Source organism: Protopterus annectens, chromosome 3.part0, assembly GCF_019279795.1.
Source record: "Protopterus annectens isolate FY-2018-M chromosome 3.part0, PAN1.0, whole genome shotgun sequence".
In the NCBI taxonomy this organism is placed as follows: Eukaryota; Metazoa; Chordata; order Ceratodontiformes; family Protopteridae; genus Protopterus; species Protopterus annectens.
Window position 1 is genome coordinate 1,973,550,540 of NC_056731.1, and position 14,851 is coordinate 1,973,565,390.

Below are 14,851 nucleotides of genomic sequence, written 5' to 3' on the forward strand. Positions count from 1 at the left end.
GTGTGCCATGTGTATGTAATGCTCAGTACATGCCGGATATGCTGCTCCTTCAGCCTATCATGTGACAACTGTAATATTTGGATACATTCCCTGGTGTTGACTAGTACTTCCCTAATGCAACTGTAGTGCTGCATACATGGGTTGTGGGTGACTTCTCTGCTGAATGCAATATAAAGGGTGTACCTGGTGTCTACTTTCCCTCTGGATGCCTGTTCCATGCTTCAGACCATATTATACTATCAGCTGTCCTGTGATTACACATAGGACAGGTATTCCTGGTGTATAATGTGGCAGTCCATGTACATCACCATCTATCCCATTATTATGGACCAGGTACTACATTCAGTTACATGCATATATACTTCACATACCTGTTGTGGGGATGATGTCTGTCCTGGATAGTTTGTTGGATGTTATTATAGTTCTTTTCCTTTGGCTTTTGCTTTGCTTTTACCTTACATTTGTTATTTTTTTATTTTATTTTTTTATTTCTCTTTCTCTCTCTTTCTCTCTCTCTCTCTCGGCCTCTATCCAGTAAATGGATTGAGCTGCTTTGAATAGATTGCAGCATGGTTTTGTAGATGATGCACATGATCAGGTGATGGCCTCTGCAACAATCAGTGTCCTCCACTTGCTACCTGCATACAGCTTGTTGTGTAGTACTTCCAATTACCACTGTCATAGCAACCACCTACTATAAATCCCTACATCATGTGGGCCTGGTCCCTTTACCTTTCCTGTGTGATGGACAGCTGTGCATATACACTGAATTTGGGGTAGATTTGGACACTCAAATCCCTAAGACAGGGGTGAGGATGACAATAATATGTTGTGATGCCAATTAGACCTGATTACATGTGTCCAGTGGTCACGTGTGCAAAATGGACAGCTATGTATGGGGCATGACTTTTTTGTGGGAACAGATTGCCCTGTTTTTTTTTTTATGGTAAGAGTGGGATGTTGGGGAGGGGTAATAGGTATATTTGGGGAAGTAGGTTGGGTTAACAGACAATACAAACAAGACACATACAGGGGCAGTATATGACACATGTGGGGGTAAACAACTAGATTGGGAGGGGTGTTGGGAAATCAGAAGCCCATGAGCCCCCTAGGTGGAAAAAGCAGGACTGAGGTCCCCACCCATGGGCAGTCACCACTGCACATTCACAGCCCTGCCGGTGGCTGTGTCGGGGGCTGAGTTGCAGAGCCAGACTGACACTCTAGTTGCAACATGCAGTCCTCGAACTGGCATAGAAGATCACCAAGCTGCTGGTTGAACTCTCTACACACCACAACCTGCACCTGGCAATGGGTGACAGGTACCTGTCTGCGCTCACTCCCAGGGGGTGAGCCCCATCTCCTGAGATGGTTCCAGCCGAAGGTGGTGCAGGGCCAACTGATGAGGTGGTCCCGGGTTGGGCCCCAGACATGCTGGTGCCCGGTGCCATGGCCAGCTGAGGAGGGACAGTTGGGTCCTCTGGGACTGGCCTTTCCAAATGTGCTATGGTATTTAGATTTTATCATCATATGCGGGTTAGTAATAGTCAACACATTCCAGGGTTAGGTATAACAGCATGCATAGATATTCCCATTAATCCACACACCAGATATGGAACAGTTGCATAGCAAACAGAACACATGCATATATGGGACCAAAGTGGTAATAACAACAGCATGCAGGTACATTGATGGCACCATGCCACCAATGGTGGGATAATTCAATATAGCACATGCATGGAAACAAATATAACGATTCATTAACCAATATGGCATAATCAGAACATTGGAGACATTACATACTGGTTGGGGTGGGTATGTAGTTTATTTTTGAAGATATGGTGGGATGGAGAGAAAGATGTCAATTAACAACTAGTATATTCCTGTAGTCCACATTACTTTCCTAGTCAGTGCTGTTATCTGTACCTTACAAGTATTACTTCATTACCCCATAGCCTTAGTTTGTACAGTGATATGGCTGTTGTCATCATTATACATGAACTGGTTTTACCTGCAGTATACACCTCTTACCTGGTATACCTGTGGAGGAAATGTTTGTTAACACTTACTAACTATTTCTACACATACTCCCAGATTCCAGGTTGATGTTGTGCACATAGCTACCCAACTCTTTCTGCACAGACTCTGGCCAAGTCTTGACCACATGCAGGTTTACCAGGACATATCTAGACTATTGCCCTGTTCAACCTTTATTGACTTGTCGCACACATATACATGCTTTCTTACACAGTTTTATTATGTAGCATAGTGTGGGTGATGGTGATCAGTGATACTTTATTATTCAGAGAAACTGCAACACTCGCTATTGCCTACAATTCCGGAGTAAACAGTACCAGTACAGGGTATAAAGGATTTTATTTCTCAGCACAGTGTTCGAATCCAATGTACCTGTGGGGGCAATGATTTTTAGCACTACCTGATTGTTGCCACACAAAGTTCCAGATTACACATTAGTATTATGCACATACATCTCACTCTTTTACTATACACACTCTGGTCACAGCTTGACAACATGGGGGTGGAGATAGGACATACTTGGCTTATTACTCTCCTTACAGTTTCAGGAGTTGCTACTGTGACAGGTTTGTTCTCATATATGTTTGACAATCACTTGTATTCTCTGTTTGCTGGCTAAACATCTGGGATCATCCCAAGGACCTCCCAGGGGGACAGGCAGCAGATATGGGCCCAATATACTGGACATCCTGGTCTTATCTGTACAGTTGTGGGGTATGATTCTATATGCAGCCTACTTCCACTCCCAGGATTCAGACCATGGCTGTGTCTGCTACAACTTAAAGACTGTCCATCAGAGTTGTGTGTGCTATATAGATATTGCTGTATATCTCCTATCTGCTTTCTGTCTTATAATTCCCCTGTGCTTTGGCATTCTGACCTTGTATTACAACACTCATACAGATTTCATAGACAGTTGTATTTTGTAGGACAGTATAGGCAAAAGTAATGACTAATACCTTGTTATTCAGAGCAACTGCATCAGTCACAGTGCCATACAATACCAATGTAAACAGTACCAGCACAGGGTAACATTCTTGTATTTCTGGGCACAGTGTTGGTATCTGACAGACCTGTGGGAGAAATGTTTGTTAGCACTGCCTGAATGTTGCCACACACAGTACCAGATTACACATTACTATTATGCACATGCATCTCACTCTGTTACTGTACACACTCTGGCCACAGCTTGACAACATGGGGGTGTACATGGGACATACATGGCTTCTTACTTTCATAAGGTTTTGGGGAGTTGCTAGTGTGCCAGCTTTGTTCTCATAGATGTGTGTCAATCAACTGTATTTCCTGTTTGCTGCCTATACATCTGGGATCATCCCACTGATTTCACAGGGGGACAGGTTGACAGGCAACAGATATGGGCCACTTTACTGGACATTATGGACATACCTGTACAGTTGTGGGGTATGATTCTGTATGCAGACTACTCCAACTGCCAGGATTCGAACCATGGCTGTGTGTGCTAAAAATACAACAGTTCACATCTCAGTTGCATGTGCTATTTGGGTTCTGTTGTCTACCATTTCCCTGTTTTCTGTCTCTGTGTCTCTCAGTTGTGCTAAATGGCCTCTGGGGATTACACCAGTCATATACAGGCATTCCTACACATTTATACTATTACGTGATTGCAAATCTGCATTACCATATGATACCAGAGTATACACATGCAGTCCAGCAGTTAGACCTTTATTGTCAGGCTATTGTGCTTTATTTACATGCAAACTATATGAGACTCTTCCTGCCATATTCTCCGGTGTATGCAGTACTTGCCTTGAACAATACAGGTTTTATACAGGCAATTAATTTACTAATATTTTTATTTCCTATAACAGTAAATGCATGAGTATTACTGACATGCCTCGCATTGCAACCTCACCAGGTGACTGACGTGGGCCTGCTGCTTCACAGCCCACTCCATTGCAGCTGTGGGGGACATAAGAGAAATATTTATCTATACCTATCCATGATAGACATGAGCTGGCAATTATTACACACATAGTTGGGTGATACTTACACACAGCTGGGATATCCCCTACTGCTCTAGCCTCTTGGATCCACTACTCCAAGAGGTTCCCGTTACACTGCTTCAGGTCAGCATAGTGTTGCCTGACCTACTCACCTGTTCGGGGTATGCCAGTGGCACTGGTGAGGTCATGGGTGAGACAGTCCCAGGCCTCCGCCTTATATTGGGAGCCCTGGTACTGGCCCTGCAGCACTCTCTGATCATGATCTTTGACAAGGAGTCCTGCCATGACTTTGGACTCCTGGATGCACCAGCACTGTGCCTGAAAGTGCACATCTTCTCCCCTTCCTGACATGGTGCCTGCAATCAGAAGTTACAACCAGTTATGAGATATATTCCCACCTGTTTGGTTTAAGTAGGGCTGATTTCCCACACTTTTCTGTGATTAGCCAGTTTTGAAAAGGCTAAGCTATGGGCAAACCTGCTTATGCAAGACTGGCATTGTTAAAAGGCATATACCACTGGGCACACTGAGTTAGCTGGTCTACAAATTGCTTACACCTCCTAAGTTGGCCTGTGTAATGCTTAGCATTGCTTACATTACACTTTGCATTATATTTTCTTTTTGGCATTGAGTTCTTATTCATTACATCTTATATGTATGCCTTATCTACGATTTATGTGTACATGCACTGTATGGGGTCCTTGTGTTTTATTGGGGACTTCAACACTCTATTACAATTATACCTTACTTCAGGGCTTACTGCTGTAGTTCAGTTCACATATTTATCTTATGTAGTCAGTTATGGAACATATGACTGTATACTGATTCCTTTCACAGGTTCAATTTGATTTTACTATAGTGAGGACTTGTTTGGTGATACCTCATTCTTTTTTTACAGTTGTGATGGCTTGGTGGTTTACTACTGTGACTATAGTGTATAGGGTCCTGAGCTCAAGACCTGCAAGGCTGCTTATTTTGTTGCTGGGCAGAACAAGGGCCATTGGATACAGAATGATTAAAACACTTTTGAGCAGTTGTAAGCCGATTTGTGCGAGGGTAAGTAATGTTAACCTCCGGTTAAATATGCTTACAGAGAGTCAGCTTCAATATTGCTTAACCTGTGTGCGCATTGTTTACCCCCTGTGAAAATGGGCTTAAACTTGCTTACTAGTGTTTAAATACACTTACTACTGTTTACTGGTGCGTACACTTGCTTACTAGTGCTTACTTCCACTTACAATTGCACTGATTTAGACAGTAATATCAAATGGTTCTTGGGAAGGTGGGGGATTTGGAAGCTGTATGGAGCTGTCATTCATTACTCATTTTACCTTCCATTTGTATCCATGATTCCTGTGTACATATACTGTATGGGGCACATGTGCTTATCTGGGGACTTTTCAACTTTATGACACTGACACCTCACATGTGCATTTAATGCAGTACTCCAATTCACATTTAAATGTTATTTAGTATGTTATACAGCAAAAAACTGTTCATAAACTGATTTCACATGGAAAATGAAATGTGCTGCAGGGGGACTCGATCTGGGACGGCCTGCTCATAAAGTGAATGCTCTGCTCACTACACTATTGCTATGCTGCTTCATCTGCATATATCTTCCTTGTTATCCTCTTCAGCTATTTAAGATGCATTAACTGTAGCTAAGCAATGGGCACATCCGCATACCTACGGTTAGCTGTAATCAGAGTTTTAATAAAAAAAGGGGATTGTTCATTTTATTTGTATTTACTTGTGTTGTACATGAGGGGGTATGTTGGTGGAGATATGCGGACACCTATGAGCAGTCTCGCTCATTTCTTAGGCCTTTCTGCTGTTCTGCGTTGTGGAGACGTGTATATTCTGAGAGCTCTACTCTCAGACACACACCCTGCACTCTTACATGCTCCGTGTAAGATTAGGAGCTCAGACAGCGCCCTCATTAATATGCATGGCATGCTGCCATCCTGCTCCTAAACAGATGCTTCCATGCAAGACTAAGCTAGTCCTCCATGGGAGATTAGTAAACCTGGGGAAAATGTAGTCCTTTACCTGTGATAACATAATAATTTTAGTTCTGAAAAATTCTAAAAAGAGTAGAAATTTAGAAATATATAGTCCTGACTTTATTGTACTTGAGTATGCATGAGCTATGACAGGAATTCATTTTTTAATAATCATATATTTTTTATTTTTAATAAATTTCATTACAAATATAACACATAGAACAAGTCCAAAACCATAAATAAAATGTATGAGGTAAGTAAAAGTAAACAGTACTGCCTCCTCTGAGAAGTAAACAAAAACAGTAAAATAAAAAAAATGATAAAGAAAGCAAGTGAGCTAGGAGTATAGATCAACAACTGTTAATTATGTAATATTTAATACCTTTAATACCGTGCTTAACAAAGGTAGAAGGAGTCTTGGATCCAACAAATAGAAATATACTATAAGAGTAAGTGTTGTTACGGTCCAAATGCTCCTGTTACTAATAAAATAAATAAATAATCCAAAAGAGAAGTACAGGAGCAAACCAAGGCTGACAACAAAAATCAGCATAAATCCAGCAGTCACTAAGGCTTATTCAAGCAGCTGAAGTAAATGCTAGTCCAAACAATAACTGAATGATTCCGTGCCAAAGACAAATACAATCCAAGCTGTTTTATTGGTATGTGCTTTCACCCTGTAAGGGCTTTGTCAAACCATAAGGAACAAACACTGAATAAAATCAAGACACATTTTATAAGGAAATAGAGCTGACATCACTTCCTGTTCCTGATTAAGACTTTTCAGTATGCAAAAACAATACATGTATATAAAAATGTATATAAAAAACTATAGATATAGAAACAATATATATATATATATATATATATATATATATATATATATATATATATATATATATATACATATATATAAAGAATGCACATCTGTGTATAAAGACAAATATAAAACATTTTGTTAACATTCTAAAATATGTATGTTTACCCTATCTCGTAGGCGTCTGTCTGTCTTGCCTACGTAGAATGCTTGACAGGCAGTGCACTTGGCTAAATAAATGAGATGTGATGTATTGCAATTAACACTGAGTTGAAACCTGAAACAATTGGAAGTAACTGGATGAATAAACTGGGAACTGATATCTACAAATTTGCAAAAATTACAACAGTTACATGGAACAGTACCCACAATGTTATTCAAACACTCATTAGACTTTGTAGATATGTGAGGGTAACAAAGTAATCTATGTAGGTTAGACTTGTTCCTATATCTAAAATAAAGCTCCTCACCAACAATGTCTTTGAGTTGTGAATCAAGTAAAAGTAGATTCCAATTCTTGTTCAAAACCTCTCTTATACTATTTATATCTTGTGTATAACTGATGGAAAATGTAACTGGTGGATTCCTAACTTCAGGACAAATATCAGGGACATTCTCCACTGAATATAGTTGTGAGAAATATGGTCTGGCAATACAATTTTTCAGCTCCAAAACACCTTCAAAGTGGGAGGTGATCTCATCTGGCCTATATGCTCTTTGTAAAAGCCTGTTGTTTAAGTTTGACAACTCTTGTAAAAAGCTATCATAATTTGGATTAATCCTGGATGCTCTTATCGCCTGTCCCCTTATCAAATTCTTAAAAATGTAATCGGGGTGTATACTTTCCTGATGTAATAGGGAATTCTTATAGCACATTTTTCTAAAGACTCCAGTACTGAGCATCCCATTTGGCAGTCTGTCAACAAAAACATTCAAGAAAGTAATGCAACTAATCGAACTTTCAATAGAAAAGTTAAAAAAAATGGTTAAACTGTTAATCTCTTTATGGAAGTCATCCAGGGCTTTATCTGTATCATTCCACAAGAGGAAAAGATCATGAAAAAAACGTGCACAGAAAACAACATGTTTCTTGAAACTATCCAGGGCAAACAGCTTATTACGTTCCCAGTCCAGCATGACAAGGTTGGCATAGCTATTGGCACATGAAGTGCCCATAGCCACGCCATCCTTCTGAATGTAGGCTACCTCATTAAAAAGAAAGATGTTATTTTCCAGAACTATTTCCAACAAGGCACCAAATAAATCTTTCATAGCTGGACTATAGGCTTCACATCTCTGTAAACATCTCATAACACTCTCAACACCTTCAGAATTAGGTATCATAGTAAAAAGAGACTGTACATCCAGGGTAACCATTTTATAATACATATCTAATGGTAGATCTACGACCTTGGAGTATAAGTCCAGTAAAAAATGTTTACCGTCTTTGAGAATATATGTAGATTCATTCACCAAGGGTCTTAGATGTTTCTCAAGGTAGATGGATAAGGGATCCATTGCCCAACCTCTCCCTGCCACTATTGGTCTCATTGGTGGGTCTCGGGATTTTTATGTACTTTTGGGAGGCCTTGGATGACTGGAATCAAGGGATCTATCACATGTAAAAAATTAAATAGGTCTTCATCTATAACCTCGTTGAGTAATAAATCTTGCAACGTACATGATATGTTACGCACCTAACTCCAGACTTCATTCAAACTAATAATTTCATAAAAATCACAGTCACTAACCCAAAGACAACACTATGAAGTCTGTATTCAATGTAGGATTATTCCAAGAGGCCTACGTGTACTCAAGATGCCGACAACAGGTTCTACCTATCCAGAGTTGTTGTACATCTGGCAACAACTCAATCTGGAGGTCAGTATTAAGTACACAACTTTACTTAATGAGTTCTTTTTTCCTGAAGAACTGTTATTGAGGGAGAAGATCAAGAACTCACAAAACGTCATTTCTACTAATTTCCCTGCAGTTACTGCAGGTAGATTAACACAGTGACTGTTAGACAATTTTTTTTGTATGAGAAGAAGCTACTTGAGCAGAAACGCTCTGAAATATGGAGGGACACAGTGTGTTTTAAAAACGGCCAAGTCTTCTCTTGGCCAAGGACAGAATTTAATAGAAATGACAGTGCTAATTTTAATAGAAACAACAATGTTAATATTGCCAGTTACACCAATGTTAATAGCTTTTCTATTTGGTCTACAGAGAATAATGGAGTTGCAAGTGTAGTGAATTCTAGTTTAAATCAAAGGCCCAGTCCTAATGTTCATTTATCTGAAACCGTTGATGCGACTCATGATGTGGATGTTAACCAGGGCACACAGATAGTGGGTAGTGTGAATATAGGTAATGATTTACAAGAACACACTGACTGTACTAATGATATACTTGGTAATACACAACCAACTACTTCAGTACAGACTATACCCACCCTTCAACCCAATGCCACCTCACAACCACTCCCAGTTCCTTCGGTCAGAAGGAAAGAGCCCTCTTTGGTAGGTGTACATGGGTTTACCCCTTTCCCCATAGACGATCAGCACAGAGGATAGAGGAACAGATCCATGAGTCAGGGCAGGCAGAAAAGGAAAGCCTCAGTAGGAGAATTTATGGGAAAAATACTGAAGAAAATGTGGGACAAAGTTCAGAGACATTAGTTTGGAATCTTTCAGACAGGGTGCTATCAGAGGACGAAATAGAGTTTCTTAACAGGGGTCTATGTTTTATACCTTCAGTTAGGATTCAAATCACAGACACTATTACAGATGTGAGGTTGTTTAGTCGGAATGTCCATCTTAAACTGGATTATGGTATTTCCTGCAAGGACACTATGCGTAATAAGATTTTTAAAAAAACTAGTACTTATGTACCAGTATTACATCCCCTACTAGATGCTTTTATGAAAATGGTAGAGGATGATTTGCACACCTTAGATCAGAATAATAGGAAGAAGAAGTGGTATGGGAATTTAACACCCACATTGAGAACAGTTTTGAATAATCTAAGGGATGATAAGAACCTTGTTATCAGACCAGCTGATAAAGGTGGACCCATAGTGGTGTTTAATAGTGCTGATTATTTACAAAAAATGACTCTCATGTTAAGTGACAGTGATTTTTATGAAATAATTAGTTTGAATGAAGTCTGGAGTAAGGTGCGTAACATATCATATATATTGCAAGATTTATTACTCAAAGAGGTTATAGATGAAGACCTGTTTAATTTTTTACATGTGATAGATCCCTTGATTCCAGTCATCCAAGGCCTCCACAAGGTGCATAAAAATCCCCGAGACCCACCAATGAGACCAATAGTGGCAGAGAGAGGATGGGCAATGGAGCCCTTATCCATCTACCTTGAGAAACATCTGAGACCCTTGGTGAATGAATCTACACATATTCTCAAAGACACTAAACATTTTTTACTGGACTTATACTCCAAGGTCGTAGATCTACCATTAGATATGTATTATAAAATGTTTTCCCTGGATGTACAGTCTCTTTTTATTATGATACCTAATTCTGAAGGTGTTGAGAGTGTTATGAGATGTTTACAGAGATGTGAAGCCTATAGTCCAGCTATGAAAGATTTATTTGATGCCTTGTTGGAAATAGTTCTGGAAAATAACATCTTTCTTTTTAATGAGGTAGCCTACATTCAGAAGGATGGCGTGGCTATGGGCACTTCATGTGCCAATAGCTATGCCAACCTTGTCATGCTGGACTGGGAACGTAATAAGCTGTTTGCCCTGGATAGTTTCAAGAAACATGTTGTTTTCTGTGCACGTTTTTTTCATGATCTTTTCCTCTTGTGGAATGGTACAGATAAAGCCCTGGATGACTTCCATAAAGAGATTAACAGTCTAACCATTTTTTTTAACTTTTCTATTGAAAGTTCGATTAGTTGTATTACTTTTTTGGATGTTTTTGTTGTCAGACTGCCAAATGGGATGCTCAATACTGGAGTCTTTAGAAAAACATGCTATAGGAATTCCCTATTACATCGGGAAAGTATACACCCCAATTACATTTCTAAGAATTTGATAAGGGGACAGGCGATAAGAGCATCCAGGATGAATCCAAATTATGACAGCTTTTTACAAGAGTTGTCAAACTTAAACAACAGGCTTTTACAAAGAGCATATAGGCCAGATGATATCACCTCCCACTTTGAAGGTGTTTTGGAACTGAGGAATGGTATTGCCAGACCATATTTCTCACAACTATATTCAGTGGAAAATGTCCCTGATATTTGTCCTGAAGTTAGGAATCCACCAGTTAGATTTTCCATCAGTTATACACAAGATATAAATAGTATAAGAGAGGTTTTGAACAAGAATTGGAATCTACTTTTACTTGATTCACAACTCAAAGACATAGTTGGTGAGGAGCCTTATTTTAGATATAGGAACAAGTCTAACCTACTTAGATTACTTTGTTACCCTCGCCTATCTACACAGTCTAATGAGTGTTTGAATAATATTGTGGGTACTGTTCCATGTAACTGTTGTAATTTTTGCAAATTTGTAGATACTAGTTCCCAGTTTATTCATCCAGTTACTTCCTAGTGTTTCAGGTGTCAACTCAGTGCTAATTGCAATACATCACATGTCATTTATTTAGCCAGGTGCACTGCCTGTCAAGCATTCTACGTAGGCAAGACAGACAGACACCTACAAGATAGGGTAAGGGAGCACCTTTATCACATCTGCACACTGTCTCCGTGCAGTGCACTTTCTAAACACATTATAGACATTGATAATACACATTCATTTGTATTCTTAGTTATACAGATCAATGAGCCCAGTGTTAGGGGAGGAGATATATGCAATTACACTGAAACATTGGAATTAAAATGGATTATTAGACTTAGAGCAGACCGGAGAGCAGGTTTGAATGACAAAATTCCATTGAAACCTGTTCTTAACAATAGGAGACTTACTGTGAGATAAACATACATATTTTAGAATGCTAACAAATTTTTTTATATTTGTCTTTATACATAGATGTGTATTCTTTATATATATATATATATATATATATATATATATATATATATATATATATATATATATAGTTTTTATATCTATAGTTTTTTTATATACATTTTTATATACATGTAATGTTTTGCATACTGAAAAGTCTTAATCAGGAACAGGAAGTGATGTCAGCTCTATTTCCTTATAAAATGTGTCTTGATTTTATTCAGTGTTTGTTTTATATGGTTTGACAAAGTCCTTACAGGGTGAAAGCGCTTACCAATAAAACAGCTTGGATTTTATTTGTCTTTGGCATGGAATCATTCAGTTATTGTTTGGACTAGCATTTACTTCTGCTGCTTGAATAACCTTAGTGACTGCTAGATTTATGCTGATTTTTGTTGTCAGCCTTGGCTTGCTCCTGTACTTCTCTTTTGGATTATCAACAAATGGAAATGATAAATGATGGCCTTGTAGGTAGTAACATATACATAGATGAATAAGTGACATTAGGAGAATTAAATATTCAGAACAACAAATTTTGTTTAAATCAGGAAATTTGATGATGACCGGAATAAGCTTTCCGAGTACTGCCATGATGGAAGAGCATGGTTAATGGAGGAATAGCAAAAGTTTGCAGACATCTCCTTTTATATAAAGTGTTTGACCTCACAAAATTATACCCAAGCCTGATATTATACAGAATAAATAGCAATTGTCTGTGGAATGATATAAAACAGGTGTACATACCAAAAAAAAAAAAATACCAGACACAATCAATTTTTCTGTTACTGAATATTTTTTTATAACATTGCTGAGCAAAAATAGTCTAATAGGATGAGCAAATTTGCATGACCAAAAGATGTGGTTGACATCAACAACAGAATTGCCTCTATAGACTATGGCAGCTCATGTTTTCCCAATATTTCTAATTTATGAGGAGTCATGTTACTGGTATGGAATCTTAGGAAAATGTAAATTTTTGTATGCACGCATCCTGATTGCTTCCCACTTGGTGAAAAATATTTTTTAAGTAATCGCTATGTGGAAGAACAGGTAACAGAATAATAAGTAGAAATCATTACTGATTATAAATATGTGAAAGGAAATGCTTCTTGTTAGTGTTATTCAACTGCAAAGAAAGCAATTTAAAATTATTATGGATTTGTAAAAACTGAAAAAAATGTAAATGCAATTCTTACTAAACTGAGTTGTAGAGGGGCACTGGATCTAAGGGTTTATAACTGGGTCTATAATTTAAACTTTTCTCTTGTAGATATTAAAGGATTACCTTTGATTAAATTATTTAGATGGGAATCTTCTTTCAGTGGGAAATATGACATCTAAGGAGTTCATTATAAATTGCATTGTTAGATTATCCAAGAACCATTGCGTTTAAAATAGACCATCTTTGTGTAGTTTTGTGTTTAATGAAATATGACAGACATGTATCATCAGATCAATAAATCAAAGTTTATGAAGGAAGAACTTTTTGTCTATAATGGGAAAAGATTGAAGAGAAAAGTGAAGGAGACCAGAGAGGAGTTTTTTTAGGTTTTTGAGTAAAATAAGTAGAGATACTGAAAGGTTTCACCGCTATTTCTACCATGTGGTAGAGATACAGATTATGTATCTTAAGTCCACCTCGTGACTTTGTGTCTGAAGGATTGCTGAGACTGACACAGGGATTGCTACAACACCAACACATTAAGTTTCTTTTGTTAATGTATTTAAGAACTGAATCTGGGATACTGGATTGTTACAACTATAAAACAATATCTGACATATAATAATTTTATTTATGGATAATCCAAGCAATCAGAGTCAATTTGAAATGGTTCCAGTTTTTCAAGTTTATCTTGTTTTTGTATTGGTTTTACTGAGACTTGTATAAGTAAATATATAATATCACATTTATATTTAATTCCAAGCATTTGACTTTGTTAATTGAAACATTAATAATAGATAAACTAAGTACTTTGATGATGGCACGTAAAGTAAAGAAGGTTGATTGGTTAATATTGAAACTGTTATATGAACTTTAGGCTTTGCTATAGTTCTTGGTTACCTGACGTAAATGGGAATATTGGAAGTACCGCATTAATTAATCCACAAATAAGGTAATGTTATTTTAGCTTAAGATGTTAAATCCTAAAAGTCTGGAGTACTGAATGATTCCAAAGATGAGATCCAAATATAAAATGATGAGATAGGCTGGCAGAGGGCATTCCTGTCTGAAACATGGACATATTTATTAGAGCGAAAGATCACTCATTTATGGACATACTAATGGAGGTTGAATCATTTAAAACATTTAGTGGCCAAATGTAACTCTTTAGAAAGCCATCTTTCTTTAACATTTCAAATAGTAAAGAAACATGCACTCATTGAAACTTTTTCAATTGAATAGATCAGGTAGATTTCTACATTTTATATTGTGAAAGAAAATAAATTCTAATATAATATTGTTATCTAGGATCTGTTTGGAGTTCCCAAATCTGACTGCAATTCTGAATTGATTTCATTGACAGATGGAGAAACTATTTTAGCTGAAATCATTGAATACATTTTAATGTCTATATTATACAGTACCATAGGATAATAATTATCAGAGTAGGACCTGAATATGGTTTAATAATAAAAAATTGTTCCTGAGAAGTTCATGTATTTATCAATACCATTTTGGTATAATTACACAATTTTAACAACACCGAGGATATCTACTACTTAAACATACTGATTAACAGATGTAAAAAGGCCACTGGGTCCAGGAGACTTAAGATGAACTTTCTTTAGCATTATATCTGAATGTAATTTTGAAATCACAGTCAGGTTTGATGACACACAACAGTATGGTGGTGTAAGAATGCCTGTGAATATTTAGCATGTCTTATGAAATAGCTTCTTTGTAAGCCACAATGTATCTGCACAGGCTGCCTTGCATCATTGTGCAGTCTAGCCCTAACCTGCTGGGCTATGCTACACTACCTTCCATCCTCAGCACAGG